This window comes from Camponotus vicinus, unplaced genomic scaffold (assembly GCF_025532165.1).
Source record: "Camponotus vicinus isolate PSW18456_S1 unplaced genomic scaffold, iyCamVici1.0 SCAF_7, whole genome shotgun sequence".
NCBI lineage: Eukaryota > Metazoa > Arthropoda > Insecta > Hymenoptera > Formicidae > Camponotus > Camponotus vicinus.
This window is the reverse complement of record NW_028141979.1, coordinates 15,843,602-15,857,439: the sequence shown is the minus strand read 5'-3', so window position 1 is coordinate 15,857,439 and position 13,838 is coordinate 15,843,602. Positions and strand designations below refer to the sequence as shown.

General features: G+C 33.2%; 1 long non-coding RNA gene across 1 annotated transcript; it reads right to left on the bottom strand.

The window, feature by feature from the left end:
• Positions 1–485: 485 nt before the first annotated feature.
• On the bottom strand, positions 486–895 carry LOC145975248 (uncharacterized). The gene is made up of 2 exons (XR_014439924.1): positions 802–895; positions 486–732 (listed from the first exon to the last, which is right to left on the bottom strand). It is a non-coding gene; the product is annotated as an uncharacterized LOC145975248 (long non-coding RNA).
• Positions 896–13,838: the final 12,943 nt, after the last annotated feature.

Genomic DNA, 13,838 nt, shown 5'->3' with positions numbered 1-13,838 from the left:
GTATCGGACTCGTGAGTAGCCAACTATTTTCTATTATAACTCAAAAATTAAGCTTTGGACAAAATTTTTCAAGAGGAAAAATAGTCTTAGAATTCGTTCAAGAATATCATATTTCAAAGACATCAGTTTGTTTTGAATCACCCTGTATATATACTGTTAAAAAAGAAAATTGGCCTTTACTAGATTTTAAAGCAAACAAACGAAAAGATGTTAATTCATGTTCCAATTTAAAATAACAGAAAACTGAAAGAATAACATTAGTATGTGAAAAAGAAATGTAAGTAATGACTTCTCTTTTAATTAAAAAAAACAATTATTTTAAAATAATTTAAAATTTTTTTAAATTCTAGGGGAGAACTTTATGTCTCAGATGATAATGAATAGAAATAAGTGTTCTATAACAATTATATAACTATTATAATTTAATAATATAACTATTAAGTGTTATTAATTAAGTTAAGGTAACAAATTGTTATCACATCATATTATCTTATGTTTTTATTTTCGTTACATTTATTTTTGTTAACATTTTTTAAAGTTTGGTGAATAATACTATCTAATATACTATCTAATATAAAAGAAAAATAAAAGTAAAATTATTATTAAATTAAAGTTAGTGAAATAATTGTCGAACTATGTTTTGTCTAATAATAAAACCATCTCCTGGCTGCCAATGAGATTCATTATAATGCACCTCCTCATTTTCGATTATTGCATCAGGTTCTGCTTCCTCTGGAAGAATATCTTTAGAACGTTATGATAAATTATGTAAAACTGCGCAAGCTGATATGACTTCAGTACATGTAACAAGTTTTAAAGATAATCCTCTTGATAAACAAAGAAATCGTCTTTTCCACACTCCGAATGTTTTCTCAACAACCATTCGCGTTCTTGAATGAATCATATCTGCAATAAAAATGTTTGTATTGTAGATAAATTTTGTATAAAATAATTTTTCGCAACTTTTTCATCGATGACATTAGAAGTGAAAATGTATACATGTTTAAAATTTTTAAAAATACATTCAAATAAAAATATATAATATAATATTTGCAATCAATCAGCAAATATGTAAAATAGTTTGCAAAAAACTTTTGCTTTAACAATCAATAAATAAACATAAAATTAACGTAGTAAAAGCATAAAAAGAAGTTAAAAAGATAAATTATAACATTAATTTTACAGTTACTTATTTCCCTGGTGAAAATTAAACGCTTCTCGAAGTGTCAAAGAAGCGTAAACGAACAGAATAAACGCTTCTTAGAAGCTTCATTGACTTCCCATTAACTCTTCGCGATTTTAAATCTTCGTGCATATTTCTCGAACGCTCCATAAAGTGTATACGAAGCATTCCGTTACGCTTCCCTTACGCTTTAATATTTCATGTTTTCCTTTACGTTTCCCAAACGCTCCATAAAATGTGAACGAAGCACTCCGATACGCTTCCCACACACTTCAATGATTGACATTTAGAAACTCTTCATTTACACTTCCTAAACGCTCCATAAAATGTGAACGAAGCACTCCAATACGCTTCCCGCACACTTCAATGATTGACATTTTAGGAACTCTTCATTTACACTTCCTAAACGCTCCATAAAATGTAAACGAAGCACTCCAATACGCTTCCCGTACATTCAATGATTGACATTTTAGAAACTCTTCATTTACATTTCCTAAACGCTCCATAAAATGTGAACGAAGCACTCCAATACCCTTCCTATACACTTCAATGATTGATTGACTTAGAAACTCTTCATCCACATTTCTTCAACGCTTAAACACTGCACAAAACATGTATGAAATACTTCCCATACTTTAACAATTTAAAGAAATTTAAAGAAATTTTTAAGGACGTCAAAGTTTCGCGCGAGCACGCAAGGATCTGTTAGTTCGTTCGTTTACCGCTACGCGACGTGCGATGCGCTATCTTTCTCGTATTTAAGTTTAGTTATGAGAATTATATAAAGTTTACAAAGAGTAACAAATAAGATTAAAGATACTTGAATTTAATATCTGATCTCGATAGAAGAGCTTCAGATATTAAATTGATTGTATAAGTCGGACAAGTAAATGTCTGGCAAATAAACGAAAATAATCCGTTTATTACCTATTTAAAATGTAAAGTGTAGAATATTAACGGTACAGTATAAATACAGAGAGTATAAACATTTCATTCGTATTCGCCAATAAGTTTGATGACATTTCATTTATGTTCTTTAAAAATTATATTAGATATTTCATTCATGTTTGTCGGAGAGTTCGATAACGTTTCGTTTACGTTCCTTAAGGAGTTTGACGACGCTCCGTTTACATTTGAAGGATATTTCGTTCACGCTTGTCGGAGAGTTTGATGACGCTTCGTTAACGCTTTTCTAACACTTAATAGCCGCTTTCTTTAAGTTCTGATGTTTCAATTTACGCCTTTTAATAGCTTCGTTTACGCTTCTGTCACTTTTCCGTTACATTAGATTTACTCTCCAATTCATGCTTTGTTAACGCTCGGTTTACATTTTATTTTCGCCAGGGTTTATTGTTAAAGAAAAGAAAAATTTGTAGATTCTATTATATAAAATCTGTTCAATCAACTGCAAATCATTTTGCGGATATATATTTTTATTTCTACATATTTTGCAAGAATTTTAAGCATATATTTTTCCCATTCCTAACATAATCAATTAAGAAAACTGTAGAAAGAAACCAAAAACTTAAAAATTAATTAAATTTTGTTTTTCTACTTTTGTTCTTCTTCGTTTTGTGGACTTCTTAACGATGTTGAAAGAAATGTGAGAGAAGGATATCCAGAATTTCCAATTATCATCCCTGTTAATTCGCGTTGTTGATAACGCATGAAAATTCTAGAATTTTGAAAAATTCTATTATCGTGTTGACTTCCTGGCCATTCTGGGACAAGGTCCAAAAATTCCATTCCATTTGTGGGCCCACAATATCCTTACAAAGAATATTATAATGAAAAAAATAAATATAAATTAAATAAACATTTTTATAATTATATTACATATTTTTAATTAAATAAATATTTTTCATTAATTTACCTGAACATTTAGAGAAAAATATCGGCTGAACTTCCGAAAACGACCCACGCTCAATTGCAATGAATTTTTGTAGAAACACTGTAAATGATGTCAAATGAATGTCCTTAAACGGATTTTTACCGATTTTTGCTAAAAACATTTAAATAAGGAGGGCGGAATCCACTGTGCCCACGTATACATTTTTCCACGCGAAGCGAGGTTCCACATGGGTTTGCAACTTTCCACGCGAAGCAAGGTGTAACCCGAACCCATGTATCTAGTTTTTTGATAGTGAAGCCCCCCGCAGGGGGGCGGAACCCGCTGTGACCACGCATATACTTTTCCATGCGAAGCGAATCTCATATGTTATCAATATGTTATCACATATGTTATCATGTTCTCATATGTTATCAATATGTTATCACATATGTTATCATGTTCTCATATGTTATCAATATGTTATCACATATGTTATCAAGATCATCACTCTGAGTAATGTTGTGGAGGTTTTAGTCGGCAGTCATTGTTTATTAAAAAGATATAAACAAATGAAGTTTTATAAGTTCATTCTTTGACTATAGAAACAAGGACTGCCAGTCCCCCACTTTTTCCATTCATAAACAATGCTACGAGTGTATACAACATCTTTGCGATATAAGCCCCGCCCCATCGACCAAAGACGGGAAATTTGAACGATTAAACTGCATCTATTGTTGTATGTTGTGTGTATATGAAATCCAATATATATAACTTTTCGAAAAAATATAAAATTAGATTAGTTTGTTTTATTTTATATTATTATTAAAGAAATGTGCACATAAAATGTTTAATGCAGATTCTGCTATATTTTGTATATGCATTTGCATTATTTTGCTTATTTAAATGTATCAAATTATTTATCCATTTCTGGCGAAATTCTTCTTTACTGGGAAATCTGTAAAAGGAAAAATATTCAAAATATATCTCTATTTAAAACCAATTTAAAACCAATTTAATAATTACTAATAATAAATATTTAATTCTACTAAATAAAATTGTAAGATATGATATTTCAGATTAATTTTGACTTACCCATACATTGGAATTTTAGATTTATAGATCTGCAACCATTTACAAAACAATAATTAACCATCTTGATATCTTTTGTATTATTAAATAAACTTGAATTATTTTAAAAAAACGAGTGTTTTTTCACTTTGAATTGACACATGCAGACATTTGAACATTCATTTTAGTTCCTGCATTACTCAATGGTCGATGGCGGCGCGACACACCTTGGCTACAAGTCTGAACTTAGTTACTGGCAGTCCATGTTTTTATAGTCAAAGAGTTCATTAATACATTTATCGAAAGAAAAGTCAATTGTTGCATAATTTCACATAGATTTGTAACTTTCTATGCAAAGTGAAGTGTATTCCGCATCACAAACACGGGTTGGGTTAGGTTATATCTTCTGAAAGTGGAGCCCCCCGCAGGGGGGCAACATATTGTACCTACGCATGTACTTCCTAAGAAGAAGCAAAATTTACTCCTAATGGAGGTCAAGATTAAATGAACTTTGCTTCATCTTGGAAAGTACATCCCAGGTAGCAAGATGACGTCTCCAGACGTCTTAATGACGTACAATGACGTCATTAAAACGTTATTAAGATGTCATTTGACGTCACTCTGTTACCTGGGATGCGCAGACAGTGTGTTCCGCCCCCCTGCGGGAGGCTCCACTTTCAGAAGATATAATCTAACCCAACCTGTGTTTGTGATGCGGGATACACTTCACTTTGCATAGAAAGTTACAAATGTAACACTTTATTAAAATCGGGAAATTATTGAAATCGAGAGGTAGTCCGTATAAGTAAATAATTACCAAATATTTTTAGCATTAAATGTTTGTATCGGTAGAAATCCGCTTAAGGACATTCATTTGACATCATTTACAGTGTTTCTATAAAAATTCGTGACAATCGAGCGTGGATCGTTTTCGGAAGTTCATCTAAAATATCCCTTTCTATTTCTATAAATTTCACCTAATCCTCTAAAATTATTACCCAATAATCTTATGTGAATGCAATCTATGTCCATATCCTAATTCTTTAAATAATCTTCGATTTTCTTGTATAGCTGCTTGGTTTGTCACAAATTTGACATAAATATTTAAATAAGATGCTAATATAAGATATATAGAAGGAATAAGGCAATAAGAGCCAGCGCAGGTTTTTTTGCACGTATATTATGTAACGATTGATAGGTTTACAAATCATGCACCATTTCTTCGAATTATATTAAATATTTAAATGACGCGAACGTTTCGACCCTTTTTTGGGTCATCTTCAACGCAACGAATTAAAGGAATAGAGTACAATGGAATGAGATAATATGAACTTTCCGGTGTTAATTAAATCCATCGAGGTCGAATAAAAATAAAAATAAAGAATTATCGCACATCTTGTCACATTTGTTGTGTCATAGGTCGATCCCCTCCATGATTGGAAGACCAAAGAGGTATGAGTTGGTCCATGTTAGAGTCCAAAAATTAAAACTAAAAGTCCAAAAATTAAAACTAAAAATTAAAACTAAAAATGATTAAAAGGTGATCAACCCGAACACTCCAATCTGTGATATTAAATGGAATAAGTAGGTAATGAAAACTCACAGTAGGTCGATGTGCAATGTAGATAAATAGATGTCAAACCGTAAAATCAAATAGATTAAATGGATGTAATTAACACGATGAAAGCAGTTGAACATTGTAATCCTCGACTGATCTGATAACCGACTCACAATGTACTAACGAAACGTAAACAGTCGAGGACAACTTTAAATGTTTGGAAGCTTGCTTAAAGCTGATATATAATTATGATGTAAGCATTCATACACAGGAAACATATAACCAGAAATACTTCAAGTCACTCTGTTATTACGGATCACAGGTTGGGTTTAGGCCATGAATTTAAGTGGGATGAGATTAGAGTTCTAGATAATGAACCAATTTTCCATAAGCGCCTCATATCGGAAATGCTTTTTATAAAAAGACAAAGTAACAGTTTAAATTTACAGACTGACACCGAATGCTTACATCATAATTATATATCAGCTTTAAGCAAGCTTCCAAACATTTAAAGTTGTCCTCGACTGTTTCGTTTCTGTTTACGTTTCGTTAGTACATTGTGAGTCGGTTATCAGATCAGTCGAGGATTACAATGTTCAACTGCTTTCATCGTGTTAATTACATCCATTTAATCTATTTGATTTTACGGTTTGACATCTATTTATCTACATTGCACATCGACCTACTGTGAGTTTTCATTACCTACTTATTCCATTTAATATCACAGATTGGAGTGTTCGGGTTGATCACCTTTTAATCATTGACTTTTAGTTTTAATTTTTGGACTCTAACATGGACCAACTCATACCTCTTTGGTCTTCCAATCATGGAGGGGATCGACCTATGACACAACAAATGTGACAAGATGTGCGATAATTCTTTATTTTTATTTTTATTCGACCTCGATGGATTTAATTAACACCGGAAAGTTCATATTATCTTATTCCATTGTACTCTATTCCTTTAATTCGTTGCGCTGAAGATGACCCAAAAAAAGGGTCGAAACGTTCGCGTCATTTAAATATTTAATGTAATTCGAAGAAATGGTGCATGATTTGTAAACCTATCAATCGTTACATAATATACGTGCAAAAAAACCGGCGCTGGCTCTTATCGCCTTATTCCTTTTATATATCTATTAAAATTTTTAGAGCCATATATTTATTTTCTTAGTTAATTTACGCTGGCTGCAAAATGCGTTTCAATTCATTTTTTCAAGAAGTTGAATTTTATCTTGGTAGAGATTCTGTTCAATTATTGAAGGAATGGATTAAACTTAGGAAGACCGTGATGACCTGCGGATTAAAGATAACTTTCTTACGTGATTGTATTGAGCATGATATTACACCCCGTCATATTGGTGATTTTCTAACAAAAGATATCATTCTGTTCGATCATCGATCCATCAAATGTTTCAAACGACTAAAAAAGGTTTTTGTTAGAAGGTTACTCAATGCTGAGCTTAGAGATTCATACAGATTGTTAAGATTCACTCAAGTTCAGTTATTTAAAACATGTCGTGCGATTTATCGTGACATTCCGGTGTCGGTCTGGGAAGTATTTTTTAGTAAACAGTTAGGTCCGTTACGTACTTTCAGTTATAAAGAAAGAGCTAAATTCAACAAAAAATTCAAACATTTGTTGTCAAAAACTGATACTAACATTTCCGACATTGAGCATATCCATTATTTCTGTCATATTCCATCTCACGACCAAACAACAACAACCGAGAGAAGATCTATCCCGAAGTTCTATCTTAATTCTCTACTTGAAAAAAATGAACAGAACTCCTTTGAGATTAAAATAGAATCCACTAGTTTTAAAGAACACCAGTCCCTCTCTAAGATCGTTGACGGTTGGTTTGTGAATTTGTCTTCCACGTCCATTCCTGAAGATATCCAATCTCTTCTCCAACTGGGAGATAATTTTAGCTTACCGATCACAAACCCAGTGAAAATCACGACTGAATTCATTAAAACTATCGAGAACAGTATTAGATTCTTACCCACTAGTGAGCAAATGAACATTAGAAATCGGTCGTCGCAGATCATTGAGAGATTGCCGTCATATCGACCACTTTATTCTACCTATCACGAAAGTGTTAATCAATTATATATTGAGACAAAGAAGTTTCTACATAACAACCCCAATTTATTGTTAACAAGAGCCGACAAAGGGAGCCGACAAACGTTACAGTAGCATTGGACAAGGATAGTTACATAACAAAGATAGAGAGCATGTTGAGCAATAAAGAGACTTACAACATTCTCAAAAAAGACCCTATAAAAAAGTTCTCTAGCCAATTACGAGATCTGTTGAGTAGGTGGAAGAAATATAATTATATTTCTAATTCCGTATACAGAACATTATACACCAGTGATGGCATTTTACCCAGGGCTTATGGCCTTCCAAAAATACATAAAACTGAATGCCCTTTCAGGATAATAGTTTCTTCTTTGAACAGTCCGCTTTACAACCTGGCAGTCTATTTACATAAAATTATGGTCAAGAGTTTCCCTCTAGCGCGTGGCCATGTGGCTAATAGTTTTCAATTAGTCGAACGATTATCTGGGGTTATAGTAGAAAGTGGACATAAGCTAATTTCTCTTGATGTAATCTCTTTATTCACTAACATCCCCATCGATTTAGCTATTGACAGTGTTGAGAGGAGATGGGATTTCATTAAGGATAACTGTTCCATTTCTCAACCTGAATTTATCACAGCAGTCAAGTTTATTGAACTCAACATATTTCACCTTTAATGACAGTATTTATCAACAGACTTATGGTACCCCCATGGGCTCTCCTTTATCTCCGATTATTGCTGACATTGTATTACAGGATCTTGAAGACAAAGCTCTGGCATATTTAAAATTCACTCCGTCATTTTATGTCAGATATGTTGATGATGTGGCTTTGTATGTCCCTTCCGCATCTGTGAATGATATGTTAAACATTTTCAATTCCTTTCACCCAAGAATTCAGTTCACTCTGGAAGTGGGGGAAAATGACAAACTCAATTTCCTATATATCACTCTGATTTTAGAGCAGTTATTTAATATTCGATTGGTATCACAAGCCAACCTTTTCGGGTAAATACCTCAATTTTTTGTCTCAACATCCTCTTTGCCAAAAGAAGGGTACAATAGTTGGTCTGACGGACAGAGCCTTTTCTCTTTCTCATCCTCATTTCCATTAAAAAAATTTTAATTATATCGTTCAGATTCTCTTAGACAACAACTATCCTGTAAATTTGATATTCCAGACGATACGCGAGCGCTTGAAGTACTTAATTGATCAATCAAATAAGACAGAAAAGACCACAGATAATAATAACGACAAACCTGTCAGGTATTTTACAGTGCCTTTTTTATCACCAGTCTCAGAAAAATTCAGTCATATGGTGAGAGGCATTGATAATGTCAAAATTTCTTATTTTAGTCTTAATAAACTAAATAAGTTCATAAAAGGCCATAAAGATCCTCTACCGAAGACGATATCGAGAAATGTGGTCTATAAGATTGATTGTAAAGATTGCAATGCGTCCTACGTAGGCCAAACAGGCAGACAACTGCATACTAGAATCGAAGAACACAGGAAACATATAACCAGAAATACTTCAAGTCACTCTGTTATTACGGATCACAGGTTGGGTTTAGGACATGAATTTAAGTGGGATGAGATTAGAGTTCTAGATAATGAACCAATTTTCCATAAGCGCCTCATATCGGAAATGCTTTTTATAAAAAGACAAAGTAACAGTTTAAATTTACAGACTGACACCGAATGCTTACATCATAATTATATATCAGCTTTAAGCAAGCTTCCAAACATTTAAAGTTGTCCTCGACTGTTTACGTTTCGTTAGTACATTGTGAGTCGGTTATCAGATCAGTCGAGGATTACAATGTTCAACTGCTTTCATCGTGTTAATTACATCCATTTAATCTATTTGATTTTACGGTTTGACATCTATTTATCTACATTGCACATCGACCTACTGTGAGTTTTCATTACCTACTTATTCCATTTAATATCACAGATTGGAGTGTTCGGGTTGATCACCTTTTAATCATTGACTTTTAGTTTTAATTTTTGGACTCTAACATGGACCAACTCATACCTCTTTGGTCTTCCAATCATGGAGGGGATCGACCTATGACACAACAAATGTGACAAGATGTGCGATAATTCTTTATTTTTATTTTTATTCGACCTCGATGGATTTAATTAACACCGGAAAGTTCATATTATCTTATTCCATTGTACTCTATTCCTTTAATTCGTTGCGCTGAAGATGACCCAAAAAAAGGGTCGAAACGTTCGCGTCATTTAAATATTTAATGTAATTCGAAGAAATGGTGCATGATTTGTAAACCTATCAATCGTTACATAATATACGTGCAAAAAAACCGGCGCTGGCTCTTATCGCCTTATTCCTTTTATATATCTATTAAAATTTTTAGAGCCATATATTTATTTTCTTAGTTAATTTACGCTGGCTGCAAAATGCGTTTCAATTCATTTTTTCAAGAAGTTGAATTTTATCTTGGTAGAGATTCTGTTCAATTATTGAAGGAATGGATTAAACTTAGGAAGACCGTGATGACCTGCGGATTAAAGATAACTTTCTTACGTGATTGTATTGAGCATGATATTACACCCCGTCATATTGGTGATTTTCTAACAAAAGATATCATTCTGTTCGATCATCGATCCATCAAATGTTTCAAACGACTAAAAAAGGTTTTTGTTAGAAGGTTACTCAATGCTGAGCTTAGAGATTCATACAGATTGTTAAGATTCACTCAAGTTCAGTTATTTAAAACATGTCGTGCGATTTATCGTGACATTCCGGTGTCGGTCTGGGAAGTATTTTTTAGTAAACAGTTAGGTCCGTTACGTACTTTCAGTTATAAAGAAAGAGCTAAATTCAACAAAAAATTCAAACATTTGTTGTCAAAAACTGATACTAACATTTCCGACATTGAGCATATCCATTATTTCTGTCATATTCCATCTCACGACCAAACAACAACAACCGAGAGAAGATCTATCCCGAAGTTCTATCTTAATTCTCTACTTGAAAAAAATGAACAGAACTCCTTTGAGATTAAAATAGAATCCACTAGTTTTAAAGAACACCAGTCCCTCTCTAAGATCGTTGACGGTTGGTTTGTGAATTTGTCTTCCACGTCCATTCCTGAAGATATCCAATCTCTTCTCCAACTGGGAGATAATTTTAGCTTACCGATCACAAACCCAGTGAAAATCACGACTGAATTCATTAAAACTATCGAGAACAGTATTAGATTCTTACCCACTAGTGAGCAAATGAACATTAGAAATCGGTCGTCGCAGATCATTGAGAGATTGCCGTCATATCGACCACTTTATTCTACCTATCACGAAAGTGTTAATCAATTATATATTGAGACAAAGAAGTTTCTACATAACAACCCCAATTTATTGTTAACAAGAGCCGACAAAGGGAGCCGACAAACGTTACAGTAGCATTGGACAAGGATAGTTACATAACAAAGATAGAGAGCATGTTGAGCAATAAAGAGACTTACAACATTCTCAAAAAAGACCCTATAAAAAAGTTCTCTAGCCAATTACGAGATCTGTTGAGTAGGTGGAAGAAATATAATTATATTTCTAATTCCGTATACAGAACATTATACACCAGTGATGGCATTTTACCCAGGGCTTATGGCCTTCCAAAAATACATAAAACTGAATGCCCTTTCAGGATAATAGTTTCTTCTTTGAACAGTCCGCTTTACAACCTGGCAGTCTATTTACATAAAATTATGGTCAAGAGTTTCCCTCTAGCGCGTGGCCATGTGGCTAATAGTTTTCAATTAGTCGAACGATTATCTGGGGTTATAGTAGAAAGTGGACATAAGCTAATTTCTCTTGATGTAATCTCTTTATTCACTAACATCCCCATCGATTTAGCTATTGACAGTGTTGAGAGGAGATGGGATTTCATTAAGGATAACTGTTCCATTTCTCAACCTGAATTTATCACAGCAGTCAAGTTTATTGAACTCAACATATTTCACCTTTAATGACAGTATTTATCAACAGACTTATGGTACCCCCATGGGCTCTCCTTTATCTCCGATTATTGCTGACATTGTATTACAGGATCTTGAAGACAAAGCTCTGGCATATTTAAAATTCACTCCGTCATTTTATGTCAGATATGTTGATGATGTGGCTTTGTATGTCCCTTCCGCATCTGTGAATGATATGTTAAACATTTTCAATTCCTTTCACCCAAGAATTCAGTTCACTCTGGAAGTGGGGGAAAATGACAAACTCAATTTCCTATATATCACTCTGATTTTAGAGCAGTTATTTAATATTCGATTGGTATCACAAGCCAACCTTTTCGGGTAAATACCTCAATTTTTTGTCTCAACATCCTCTTTGCCAAAAGAAGGGTACAATAGTTGGTCTGACGGACAGAGCCTTTTCTCTTTCTCATCCTCATTTCCATTAAAAAAATTTTAATTATATCGTTCAGATTCTCTTAGACAACAACTATCCTGTAAATTTGATATTCCAGACGATACGCGAGCGCTTGAAGTACTTAATTGATCAATCAAATAAGACAGAAAAGACCACAGATAATAATAACGACAAACCTGTCAGGTATTTTACAGTGCCTTTTTTATCACCAGTCTCAGAAAAATTCAGTCATATGGTGAGAGGCATTGATAATGTCAAAATTTCTTATTTTAGTCTTAATAAACTAAATAAGTTCATAAAAGGCCATAAAGATCCTCTACCGAAGACGATATCGAGAAATGTGGTCTATAAGATTGATTGTAAAGATTGCAATGCGTCCTACGTAGGCCAAACAGGCAGACAACTGCATACTAGAATCGAAGAACACAGGAAACATATAACCAGAAATACTTCAAGTCACTCTGTTATTACGGATCACAGGTTGGGTTTAGGACATGAATTTAAGTGGGATGAGATTAGAGTTCTAGATAATGAACCAATTTTCCATAAGCGCCTCATATCGGAAATGCTTTTTATAAAAAGACAAAGTAACAGTTTAAATTTACAGACTGACACCGAATGCTTACATCATAATTATATATCAGCTTTAAGCAAGCTTCCAAACATTTAAAGTTGTCCTCGACTGTTTACGTTTCGTTAGTACATTGTGAGTCGGTTATCAGATCAGTCGAGGATTACAATGTTCAACTGCTTTCATCGTGTTAATTACATCCATTTAATCTATTTGATTTTACGGTTTGACATCTATTTATCTACATGGTACATCGACCTACTGTGAGTTTTCATTACCTACTTATTCCATTTAATATCACAGATTGGAGTGTTCGGGTTGATCACCTTTTAATCATTTTTAGTTTTAATTTTTAGTTTTAATTTTTGGACTTTTAGTTTTAATTTTTGGACTCTAACATGGACCAACTCATACCTCTTTGGTCTTCCAATCATGGAGGGGATCGACCTATGACACAACAAATGTGACAAGATGTGCGATAATTCTTTATTTTTATTTTTATTCGACCTCGATGGATTTAATTAACACCGGAAAGTTTATATTATCTCATTCCATTGTACTCTATTCCTTTAATTCGTTGCGCTGAAGATGACCCAAAAAAAGGGTCGAAACGTTCGCGTCATTTAAATATTTAATGTAATTCGAAGAAATGGTGCATGATTTGTAAACCTATCAATCGTTACATAATATACGTGCAAAAAAACCTGTGCTGGCTCTTATTGCCTTATTCCTTCTATACAGGGTGACCCATTTTAACTTAGGCAGCCAAATAACTCGAAAAATAAGCAAGATAGAGAAAAATGTTTTAGACAAAAGTTGTATGGTTTCGAGGGGGCCATAAGATGGTATCATTGATTTGACCTTGAAGAGTCATTTGAAGGTCACGTGAAGGTCACTTCAATTTTTTTAAATGGAATACCCTATATATTTTTGTACATTCTTGTAGCTTATTTCGAGAGCTTTCCAAAACACTATAATTAAGTACCTTTCCGTTAAGTACTTTTTGAGTTATGATGCTTGAAATAATTTCTTAATTTTACATAAACCGTAAAATATCTTGTAAAATATTCATTTTTCGATTATCTTACCTTAATACTTTTATGTACAAAATAATGAGAGGAATCAATTGGTGTAAAGAAAACAC